The 13102-nt window shown below is 38.3% G+C and overlaps 1 long non-coding RNA gene across 1 annotated transcript; it reads right to left on the bottom strand.

Moving 5' to 3' along the window:
- Positions 1-8351: 8351 nt before the first annotated feature.
- On the bottom strand, positions 8352-8815 carry LOC111193290 (uncharacterized). Its single transcript, XR_002650408.2, has 2 exons — positions 8517-8815; positions 8352-8420 (listed from the first exon to the last, which is right to left on the bottom strand). It is a non-coding gene; the product is annotated as an uncharacterized LOC111193290 (long non-coding RNA).
- Between the last annotated feature and the right edge of the window lie 4287 nt (positions 8816-13102).

Below are 13102 nucleotides of genomic sequence, written 5' to 3'. Positions count from 1 at the left end.
TCAGGGTCCAGGTGAGGTTATCTTTAAATCATAGACTTTTACTATAAATATTATTTTTAATAACACTGTAAAAAAGAATTGTCTGTATTAAAAGTTCTTCTTTATATGATATGGAGTCTCCTGGTGGAACTGAGAGTTCTGCTGGTGTGGTTTCCTCAAGAAGCAGGTGAAAACAAACTTGACAGACGCCATGTTTCACTTTGCTCCAGTGGGTGCCAACAAATCACTTGAATGTGACATAATCATAATTCTGACTTCGCAAGTGGGAAGTAGCATCTTCTGACTTGAATATGAACTCAGCATAAACTGGGATTGTTTGAGGGAAGGAGGGAGAATTGATTGGGGAGGAGATTCTAATAAAAAAAACACATCTTCTGTAAATTTTACTGATAAACCCCCAAAAAGGTTACTGGCTGTGTACCAGGTGGTGTGGAGGTAAGAGGTATGAGTTTTTTATGTGGAAGGTTGGGTGATAAAGTCCTGTGTGGGCTCAACTTTGGTTGTTGTGGTAGTAGAAGGTACAGCAACAATGGTTGGAGTTGAGCTTAGATTCTGTACTTGAACCCGAACTCGGGCCGGGTCAAGTCGGGCTCAAGTAAATAATCTGTGACATAGGCGTCTAATTTTTAATGCTATTTTTATTTCATATAAAGCTATGGCACAATAATCCTGATATAGCAAAGTAACTAAAATAAAACTGTGTACTTGTCTGTATTAGGGCTGTGCTGTGCAGTGCATAGCCTTTGTGTTTTTGCACTTAAACTATAAGCTCAATATAAAAAAATCATTTGTTTAGAAAATATTTTCTGTTCTTAAACCATGTTATATTATATTATATTAGAGTAGAGGAAAGTCATTCAGACATCATTCTTGTAGCCTAATATACCGACATTGTTCACATTGTGTTCACATTGTGTTTTAATCTTTCGGAGATCTGTTCTTCATAAACATTTGTATTAAATAATAGGTCTATGCTTCTTCAGTGTTGCAATGTTAATTAACATCATTCTGAACAGATTTTGCTCATTTAAACAGCCCGAAAATGTTTTTAAAAGCTCTGTTTTAAAAAAAGCTATATGAGCTATACATAAAATATATATGAACTGCTGTCAGAAAGCAATCTAAAACATTGGTCTAAAATATTTTTTTGGCCTTCCTACGTAGACCTTGGGTCTTGCCAAAAGTTCAGGGGAATTCAAACTTGATCGTGTACACTTGTTTTTTTTTTATATTATGTATGGTATATAATGCAGACGTTGCACTGATCATTTAATTAAAAAGTTTTTTGACAGCAGAAACCAGTCTCATCTAATATAAAGTAACATGTTTAGTTTTAGTTAATTGACCTCTAAATGGCTCTCTTAATAAACCAAAGAACAGAAAATGTTGCATTTAATTTGCTTATTTGTGGTTTACTGTAATTCCACAGCTGTGGTTCTTAGTCACTATATATACAGTGATTTACTACCTTAGCCACACTAAAATTGTATACAGTTTGGCTTTGATTCATAATAGCAAAGGTTGTGCCTCTACAGCACCAGAATTTGCCGAAAAATGCCCATAAATGTAAGGCTTACGTATTTTTACATTTTTTGGTGCAAAAATGCAAAAGGATTTTTAGATTTCTATATTTCAGTGAACTGTCCTAAAACATTTTCCCATCATTTAATGAAACAGAAAGCTGTGTATTAGTGAAAAATGAATTAATGATTAATCCAGGCTGGCAGTAAAATGAACTGTAGTATCAGGCTGCTTTTACACTTACTTGGTTGAACTGGTTTTGTGCCAAATCTGATTATGCTATATATAGTTCTAGGTGAATAATTCAGTTTATTCAAGTCTTTAACCCAGAACAGATATTTACTACCTTCCTCTGATATCTGGACCTAATTTAAATGTTCTTAAATATGAGCAAAACCAAACAAAAAAGGTGAAATGTTCTTTGTAAGGAGCTGTAGTTCAATGGTTTACATAGCAGCTTTGTGAGCAGGAGGCTCAAGGTTAAAATCCTGATACAGGCATTTTAAGCATGTAATAATTTTAAAATTGTAAAATCTGAGATATAACTGTTCAAAAACACAGAAAGCAGCAGTGGGATCCTGTGGCTCAGTGGTAACGGGTCATGAGTTCAAGTATCATTCAAGATCTCCACTGAATGTTGGACCATTGCTTTAAGTGTTGCTCCATAACAGCAAAAACAAACAAAAAATAATAAAAAAAGAATACTTTCTGCTGGTGAGATGCTGTGGCTCAGTGGTTTAAACAGTGAATCTGTGATTATGTAAAGCTTAAGTTTAAAATCCGAGATAAAAATGTTAAAAAACAAAAGACGAACAGAAGTGGGATCCTGTGGCTCAGTGGTTGATTATATGCCTCTTGAGTAAGAGGTCATGGGTTCAAGTATCAGTCTGGACTTTGGCCGTTTGCAGGACTGTTGTTTTTATGTGCTGCTCAATAACAGCAAAATCCATCCAAAAGGTTGAAAAAGACCCATCTCTCTTGTGAGGTGTGCTGGTTCAGTGATTTAAGCAATGTGTTTATGATTGGGAAATTCAGGGTTCAAGACTTGAAAATGGCTTTTTGTGTATGGAAACACAAATCATAAAAACACATACTGCTATGTTCTGTGGCTCACTGGTAGATTCTGGACCTCATGATCAAGAGGTTGTTGGTTCAAGTACCAAGCGGAAACTCTATGATAGATACACAAGCTTTGCGCCCTGTAAGTTCCTGTAGCTTGGTGGTTTAAACTCTGCCCCTGTTATCAGGAAGTCTTGAGTTCATGTCCAACTAGAGAGTTGCAAAGCTTTTAATTAACAATGCATAGGACCATTTGTTTTCAATGTTTCTAAATATGGGCGAATCAACCCAAGAAGGTAGAAAAAGAGCTTCCAATCTTGTGGGGTGTGGTGGCTCAGTGGTTTAATTCATGGCATAGTGATCAGAACAGACTATGTCAAGTGGGTTCAAGTCCTAAAACACTTATTGTGGTGTTTGGCATTGTTATTCAAGTCCTGTATTAGGTATTTTGGCATGTATTCATTGTAAATCTAAAAAAATTAAAATACAAGTGTTTTAACATTCTGAGAAACTTTTCCTGGATCCTATGGCTCAGTGGTAGATCAGCTATGGCTGACGCTTAAGAGGTCATTAGTTCAAGGTCCAACCAGGCTCTCCACAGCATGTAGAAAAGCCAAGTTTAAGTGTTGCTGCATTTGAGCAAAATCAAACCATTCAAGGTTGCAAAAGGCCACAATCTTCTTATATACAATCCCTGCAGGTGCTTTATAAATTTATAAAATTACTGCATATTCAGTTAAAATATCATCACATCTAAGAAAGGGAGGACCATGAAGGTGCTAAGGCGGGATCTCCTCATGATGAATGTCCAAAAAAAGGTTGTTGTGTGTAACTCCTGATGGTGTGGAGGTAAAGGGCTTTACCTTGTAAACAGGAGATTGAGAGTTCAAATCCTGTATGGTGCAGGCTTGGTTGTGGTGTAACACTGGTGAGTCTCAGGTGGTTGGCTGATGGAGCTGATGGACAAGGTTGGCTGAGGCTGAGGCTGAGGCTGAGGCTGAGGCTGAGGCTGAGGCTGAAAAAGGTGGGAGAGATGTACCAAATTTTGTTGGTGAAAAAGAGGGTAGTAAAGGTATAATTCTGCAGTTCCCTTTCAGGGTTAAGTTCTTTAAAAAAAAAAAATTGCTCTGGGCTTCATTACCACTGCTGGTTATCTCTCTGGAAGTCCCAGGGGGAGAGGGCCAGGTAGTTCCTCTCCCCCTTTGTGGGCTTGGGTCCGGCCTTGTCCGCCTGTCACATGTGACCCCCGGTTCAGGGATTGTTGCTAGCTTTACCTACCGTTTACATCCATGCATGTTCACACAAGGTGTGGAGATCCTGGCCGGTCTTGAACCAGCAACCTCTTAATCATGAGGCAGAGCATCTACCAGTGAGCCACAGGATCCCACAGGGACTCTTGGTGTTTTTTGAACATTTATATCTTGAATCTTAAGCTTTACTATAAATATGTGACAAAACTGGGACTTCTGGGAGTTGAACTGTGACTGTCCTGATCACACTGCCTCAACTTAAACCACCGAGCTACAGCATTTATGAAGGTTGAGGGCTGGTTTCTACCATCTATGGTTTGAATTGAATTGAATCAACTTTAACAATAATTAAATCTGGCAGAGATTTGAACCTTGAACTTTTTAACGCCAAACCCTTGGTTTAGACCCCTGAGCCACAGCACTACATAGCCTCAAAGTCATTTTTCAACATTAGCCATTTTGATTTTTATTTTTATTTTTTACATATTTAGATAACTTGGGAAGGGTACTGGAACCACCAGCCTTCTAAGACCAAGCTGTATTATCTACCACTGAGCCACAGAATCTCTGGAACCATGTGTGCGTTTTCCCCGTTTATATCCTGGTTAAGCTTTAAAATGAATACATGCGAAAATGACTCTTGAAGGATTTGAACCCTGGTCTTTCTGAACATGGGATCTTGGTTTAGACCACTGAACCACAGCATTACAAACCTAGAATGTCTTTTTCAACATTTATCCCTTTTGATTTGGTTTTACACATATTTAAACAACTTTAAAATTTGGAGACTTGAACCACCAATCTCCCAACCACAAGCTGTAGAATCTACCACTGCGCCATAGGATCTCTTGAACTATCTGTGGTTCTGAACACAAGACCTTGGTTTAGACCACTGAGCCACAGCCCTTTTCAGCCCACATGTCATTTTTTAACATTTATCCCTTTTGATTTGCGTTTACACATATTTAAACAACTTTAAAATTGCAGGACATGAACCACTGATCTTCTCACCACAAGCTGCAGCATCTACCACTGAGCCAGCAAGTCTTCTGAACCACGTGCAGTTTTTGCCTATATATAGCTATATATATATGCTTTACAATGAACAGATGCCAAAAAGACCCTTGGAGGACTTGAACCTTGACTGTTCTGACCAAAAGCCCTTGGTCTAGACCACTGAGCCACAGGTCTTCACAGCTAAAATGTTTTTTTTTTTCAAGCCCTTTTGGTTTTGCCATACACATATTTACAAACCTTTAAAAACAGTTTTGCTATGCCACTGAAATCTGTACTTGAACCCACCACCTTATACCAATGTAGCAGAGGGTCTACCGCTGAGCCACAGAATCCCAACAACGAAACAGGCAGGTTTTGACTATATATATATTAAATACGCTTTTACAATGAATAGATGTGAAAAAGCCTCTTGACAGATTTGAACACTGAATGTTCTGACCCTAAGTCCTTTGTTTAGGCCACTGAGCCACATACCTACAAAGCCTAACTGTCCTTTTTCTATATGTAGCCCTTTTGGCTTGGCCTTACACTTATTTAGAAACCTTTTAAATTCTTGCTTTGGTGTGCCATGGAACTCTGTATTTGAACCTACAACCCACAATTTTAGTATGCTTTGGAACTCTGCATTTGAACCAACAACCTTAAACTCATGAGGCAAACAGCTTACAACTAAGCCACAGAACCCCAACAACATAACTGGCAGGTTTTGCTTATTTATATCTCAAATAAGCTTTTACAATGAATAGATGTTAAAGGACTTGAACCCTGACTGTTCTGACCCCAAGCCCTTGGTTTAGACCACTGAGCCACAGCCCTACAACACTAAAATGTGTTTTTTCAACATGTGGCCCTTTTGGTTTGGCAGCGGGTCTATCAGAGCTACAGAATCCCAACCACAGAATGTTCAGTTTTTGCCTATTTATCTCTCAAATAAGTTTTACAATAAATAAACAATGATTTGAACCCTAGTTGTCCTGATCACATTTAAAACCACCTAACCACAGCATTTGGGATGTGTTAAAGCTTTTCTTTAACATTTGGCCTTTTGGGTTTCATTCTGCTCATATTTACAAAAAGTGCCCTTAAACCTTATTTTAAACCACTGAGACATGGCAGCCAAACCACGTTCTCTCCTCATTGTTTGCTTTCCCTCATAGGAAGCATTAGATATCTTTGTTCCTACAAGGAATGATCCTGATTATGACTTAAACTGACAATGTCTGAAATCAGCAAGCTACAGGATCCCCACATGAACCCAGGGCTGCGTCCAGAAACTTTTGCTACTCCTCCTCTCCTACTCCTCCTTTCCTACTCCTCCTCTCCTACCCTGGAAGAAGGAGGAGGAATCGAGTAGAGGAGAGGAGGAGGAGGAATGGAGGGAAGGAGCTGTAATTGGGGAAATGGGACAGCTGATCCCTTTTAGATAGGATGTTGACTACCAATGAACTGAGCCAATCACAAGATGCGTCCAAAAATGCGGCTGGGAGTAAACATGATTTTATTGGAATATCTGAATTTTCAGCTGTGAGTGATAGTAATGTTATGAAACGTGCTGAAAGTGAGCGTTGTGATTGGCTCAGTTCAACGGTAGTCAACATCCTATCTAAAAGGCATCAGCTGTCCCATTTCCCCAATTACAGCTCCTTCCCTCCATTCCTCCTCCTCCTCTCCTCTCCTCGATTCCTCCACCTTCTTCCGGGGTAGGAGGAGTAGGAAAGGAGGAGTAGGAGAGGAGGAGTAGCAAAAGTTTCTGGACGCAGCCAGTTTCTGGGTCACGGAGGAGAGGAGGAGGAGACACTTTTGGGGTTTCTGGACGCAGCTCCTAATTCTCCAATCAGGAGGTGTAGCATCTACCACTGAACCACAAGAAATTATGTTTGCCTGTTTAAATCTTAAATATTGAATAAAGACTGAATGATCTGCTTGAGGACTTAAACCCTTACTGTTCTGATCGTTTGCCCATGGTTTAAACCACTTAGCCATAGCATTTTACAAGAAGCAATGCTTTCTTACCCATTTTGAGTTTGATTTTACTTAAAAATCATTTACCTTTCACAGTCTTACATGCTGCTGAGACCACAATGTTTGTTTTTTGGAACATTTCACAAGATGTTAAGCTTTATATTTAGCAAACACCAAAAACATCTTTTTGAGGACTTTAACCCTGAATGACCTAATCAAAAAACAAAAAAGTTTTAAACTACTGGGCCACAGCACTTCACAAGAGGTGCAGCTGCCTTTTTTTCACCTTTTTGGTCTTTGATCCTTCAAGTATTTTAACTGATAACCATGAGTTGTAGAATTTACCCATGAGCCAACTGATCCCACTGTGGCTTTACATGTTTTTAATCCATATATCTATCTTAATCTTGGATTTTAAATTTACAATTAAAATACACCATTTCTCTCGCAGGACCACAACCATCCTAAACACAGAGACACAGTTAAACCACTGAGCCACAACATCTTGCAAAGACAAAATGGCTTTATTTCTTTACACTTAACATCTTTGGTTTATTTATTTTTTTACTTCTCATATTCAGGGATATTTCAATTTAAGTATGTGTGCTCAAAGTGGACTTTACAATGACAAGAATAGTCATAATCATACTGCTGCATGATGCACCTGCATGAAGAGGAGTTTTGGCACAGTATTTATCTTTTTTACATTTATTGGATGATTTACCATAGTTTGAACAGCTTTCTTCAATTGGTCTCAAGCCTCAATAACATTTTTACACACCATTGCCCATTTGATCTTGACTCAGACCATTTATTTTTAATTGGACCAACGTTTGACCAGACCACAGCCTCCTTCACACTTGCTATTTTGGTTCATACCAAACTAAAAATACTGAAGGTCTGGACCACATAAGGTAGGTAAGAAAATCACCCTAAAAGACCACAGTTCCCTTTACGTCAAGCCTTTTTGTACTTCATGGTTCTGAACCATGACATAGAACCAGGTTTCTCAGCCCTGGTCCTGGAGGTCTACTCTCCTGCACATTTCAGTGATTTCTCTGCTCTCCACACGCCACAGGTCAGCTCATTAACAGCCCATTATAGAGTTAAAGTGAGTGTGTTAAAGCCAGGAACACTAAGGCATGCACAGTTGTGAGCCTTCAGAACCAGGGCTAAGAATCAGTGACCTAGAACATTTCCTCAGGATCTGAACCAGTAATTGAAGTTCCTTTCAGTCCTTTATTTTGCCATTTTAATGAACATATCAAGCCATTTAAACAGGTCCAAGAATTGCTTGTTCACACAGCCATCTTCTGATAAACCCACTACTTTAATGAAAGCAACCCATTTTATATTTAACAAACAAACAAAAAAAATAAATAAAAAAGTCACATGTTTCATGTTCAGCAATTAATAAAATTGTAAAGTTCTGTTGGAGTGAATTACTTAGAGGTCGAGCTGGTTTATTCATACAGAGGGGGATGAACAGACTTTAACTGATGTGGTTTATTAACACAAAAGTCTCAATGTGATGAGTAGAAAGTAAAAGACTGTAGAACTCTATGATGCCTGAATGACTGAGGAAAAGCATGGGTGGATGTCTGGTTTTACCTAAAAACAACACAAAAATACAAGTTAGTAGAAACAAAAAATGCAAACCAAAATCAAACTAAAAGAATAAAAAAAATAGATAAATCAAACACTTACACAAGAGCACATCCAAGGAACAGTGTTTCTGGGACACATCATTTTCAAGTCATAGTAAATCCAGAGTCATAAACCCTAATTCCATCACAAACAACAGAAAAACAGAAAAAAAAATGGCTGACTGTGACCTTATAAACTCTAAACTCCACCCCTTCCTGTTGCAAAGAATTATGGTTTTTGGAGTTCTCTATCGTCTATCTATCTGCCTGAGAATTTCCAACAAATATTAATTTCATTTAATATTTCTCAAATTGTCTTCATATTTAGCTGAGGTAAAGCTTTAGCTGTCCACATTGGTAATTAAAATAATTTTTGAAATTGTAGAAATGTATGTTTGAAACCAAGGTAATATTTAACAACTGAACATGTTTGCAACTCTAGGTTAACCACGTTTTTTATTAAACACAGACTTTCACTAAAAGTCTACCCTATCTGGAATATGTGGTTTCTGTGCAGTCTGATGTCTATGAATATGATTAATATTCCAAAAAAATAATTTAAAAAATCTTTATGACAAAGGGCACAGTATTAAAAAATGTCTCTGTGATTTTGCTTGCATTGCAAGCTTTAATAGGGGACACTGGTGGACACCCAGGTCCCCCATGGTTGAAAAAGAGTCATTAAAGTGCCCTCTAGAGTGGCATAAAGGACAAAGTGCTGTATTGTCTGCCTTTCTTATGGAAAAAAAAGAGTGATTGAGTGCCTGTTGGGGTGTATTTTGGTGATGTTCCCTATAGATCAAAGACGGCCATCTATCTATATCCCAAAGGGTGACCTTTCCAGTAGAGAAATGGAATGCAGAGCTGTATAGGAGTCTCCTACAGGTTAAAAATCACCGCTTAGGTGACCCTCTGAAGAAAAGTGCCATGTCAGTGAATTAACTGAGTTTTGGTGCCCTATAGATGCACTCACCATGGGATAAACTGTATTTTATGGTACAAGAGAATTGTTTTATTTAATTTATTTAATTAATGTTTAACCAGAACTATGCAGAACTATATTTGAATCTGGTATTGTGGTTTCATGTAGACATGCTTATGCTTCATTGCAGAAATTATGAAGTTTCTGTAGAAAATACTGAGGGAATACTGCTAAAGAAACCTCATAGCACCATTTTACATGTATTTTTTTGGTAGTGATCCCTAACACACAACAGTTGCTTCATATTTTTGGCTGGACAAAAGCGTGTTACATCAAGTAATGGCAAAAAAGTATATCTCATACAAGAGCTACACTAAATAAGGCCATGTATGGCCATCTATCTCATCTCTACCATACAGAATCCCAAAGGTGACCTTTCAGGTAGAGAAAATGGGATGCAGGGCTGGATAGGAGTCTCCTATAGGTCAAAAATCACAATGAAGTGCCTCTTATGTGCCCCTCTAAAGAAGAAGAGCCATGCCAGTGAATTCACTATAGGTGCACTCACCATGGGATAAACTGTATTTGATGGTACAAGACAACATATTTTTTTTATTTTAATTCTCACTGTTAAACTTGCTAAACTATTTTTTTAGTTTAAGCCACACCCTCTATAGAATGTATAGGCCCCAAGTTGTGCAGTAGGTGCCCTTCCTGTCCTGCAAAAGCCTGATTCTGGTAGTCTGGTTTAATGTAGACATGCTTATGCTTCATTGCAGAAATGATGAATTTTCTGTAGAAAATACTGAGGGAAATGCTAAAACTGAGGGAATACTGCTAAAGGAACCTCATAGCACCATTTTACATGTATTTTTTTTACATCAAGTAATGGCAAATCAGTATATCTCATACAAGAGCTACACTAAATAAGGCTATGTATGGCCATCTATCTCATCATCTCTACCATACAGAATCCCAAAGGGTGACCTTTCCGGTAGAAAAATGGGATGCAGGGCTGGATAGGAGTCTCCTACAGGTCAAAAATCACAATGAAGTGCCGCTTAGGTGCCCCTCTAAAAAAGAAGTGAATTCACTATAGGTGCACTCACCATGGGATAAACTGTATTTGATGCTACAAGACAAAGCATTTTTTTATTTAATTCCTACTGTTAAACTGGCCGTGTGGTTTCATATAGACATGCTTATGCTTCATTGCAGCCATGTTGAATTTTCTGTAGAAAATACTGAGCAGAAGATAAAGCTGCCAGTGCTGAAAGCTTTCTTGGCTGCCATTCTGGCTTGTCATGAAGGTGTCAGTGGAGTGTCTTGGGAATGTGCCTATTTATGAATCAGTTCCTCGGAGAGCTGTTGCGTGTGTGCCCAGTGTCCTAGTCATGATTCTTCAGTGGGATCTGTCATTATCACTGAATTTGTTTTTTTGGCTCTTTTTTCACCAGTGGTTAAGAGACGAATAGATATTCTCTTTATATGTCCTTATGCACAGATCAGACATAACATTATAACCACCCTTTATAGATTTCTTTATGTCACTGATCATATAGGATTACGTAGTAGTTCTATAATTAAATATAAAAATATGGCATGGTGGTGGTGTATGTGGAGTGTTAGTGTGTGTTGTTCTGGTATGAGTATATCAGATTCAGCAGTGCTGCTGGAGTTTTTAAACACCTCAGTGTTTCACTGCTGGACTGAGAATACTAAACCAACAGCGTCCTGTGGGCAGTTAGATAGAAGTGTTTGTGGTGGTATGTCCTGTGGGGTCCTGAACATTGAAGACAGGGTGAAAGGAGGATAATAAAGCATGTTGATAAACATTAGGACTACAGGATTACAGTCTGTAATTATAGGACTGCAAAGTGCTCCTATATGATCATTTGAGCTGAAGCAATTGATAATGGGTGTAGAATATAAGGAGGTGGTCATAATATTTTAGCTCGATCTGTGTATTATCTACATAGTACTGGGTTAAAAAAGCACCTGAGAACAATGCACTTAATCACCTTATCAGATCTATCAGGCCTTTTTTCCCCTCATTCTGGGTTCTTGGTGTCAGGGTGTGCACATACATACACACAGAGAATAAAAAAACTGTCTACTTTGCTAAAACTATGTCTGTCGTAGATTTGCAACTAAGAAATTAAAAGCATTTTGTCTTCATACAGATGTATTGAAAGATTAATAGAAAATTAAAAGCTAATTAATAATAAACATGTTTCTAGGATACCCCACACTGACTGCAAGCTGGCTTATTTTAAAACTATTTCTGGAAAAAACATTCTAAAAATATTTCACTGAAGGACAGTGGTTGAGCTACTTTTAGCCACCCCTCTATTTCCACATTACAGTATCGTACATTTTGTTCCTAACCATCACCGTCATCTTCTGCTGAATCCAAATAACTGGACACAGTGGAGACATACTGTCTTTTTTTTGCACCTGGTACATATTTTTGGGTAGTGTTTTCCAATGGAGCTGTAAAAAAATCCAATAAATAAATTGCATCAGCAAGAGTTTTCATGTTCAAAATAAAAATACTTGAAAAAATTGAAAACCCATGGTTGGTTAAAAATGTAAATTTGCAATGTGTGCATTCTAGACAAGGCATTTATTTCTCTGTACTGAAATCAAGTCACAAGGCCACTAATTCCATTCAGGCCAGATACTAATCCCATTTAGGTCAGATCCTTCCAAACTAATTTACAAAGGATAACCCATTAAATTGTGGATTTCGTGTGGAGCCCTCTTTAAGGCTCATCAAACTGGTATTATGTTTGCCATGTCGTCTGTTTTACGACCGGCTTGTTTTTCGGCTCAGAGAATTAGGATGGTAAATGTCATACATTTTTGATCACCCCCTGAAGAGCAGGTCTTCATCAGGAGCCGGGGAAGAGAACAATGTGCTCTGGTTGTCCCCAAGGCAGAAGTAGGCCGTAATTCAGTTTACACCCCTACATGATGTGTTTTTCCATGCTCAATAAAGGCTGGGGCTCCATGTGGTGCATTATACAACTCTATTATATGAGCCAATCCATCTTCACCAAAACAACTCTAAAATCACAACAAGAGATTCGGCTCTTGTACTGTACTTACCACCTTTCCATTTTAACTCATCTTGTGCTTCTTCTTGGTGTTGAGAAGCTCCTCTGGATATTTTCTTTTCACACTTCCTTTTGGGAGGACTTAACATGCAGAATATTAGGTATTATTGGATTACACAGCCATTAGAAGTCCATTAGAGTGATGTGTTTGGTCAGCAGTACATGTAGCAGTCTCGGACATGCGCAGCATTCTTACAACACACTACTCGACTCTTAATCACCTCTTTCTCCATATGAAGTGCAATGACACTCTCTGTTAAAGGGAGCTCCGCTGAAGGTAATTTGATTGATTCCTTCATTTATTTGCTGAAGGCAAAATTTAATAAAGTAATTAGCAAACTCACCAGGCCTCTGGCAATGAACAGGAAGGCTTCTGCAGTGGACGAGTGTAGTGTGTCTTTCTCTTTTTCTACAAAGCCCTGCAATGACAGCTGATTAATCATAGTTATGACTTCTCTGCTGAGAGAGCTACAAATATCAGGGCAAGTTAACTTTATAAAGCTGGCCTTCATCCTGCTAGAGGCATTTCGATTTGGTGTTCTCAGGAAGAGAGAGAGAGAGACAGTCGATAGTCAGCAATGGAGACTGAGGTTTCTGAGGCTTCTT

This window comes from Astyanax mexicanus, chromosome 6, assembly GCF_023375975.1.
Source record: "Astyanax mexicanus isolate ESR-SI-001 chromosome 6, AstMex3_surface, whole genome shotgun sequence".
Lineage (NCBI taxonomy): Eukaryota > Metazoa > Chordata > Actinopteri > Characiformes > Acestrorhamphidae > Astyanax > Astyanax mexicanus.
This window is presented reverse-complemented; position numbering and strand designations above follow the sequence as displayed.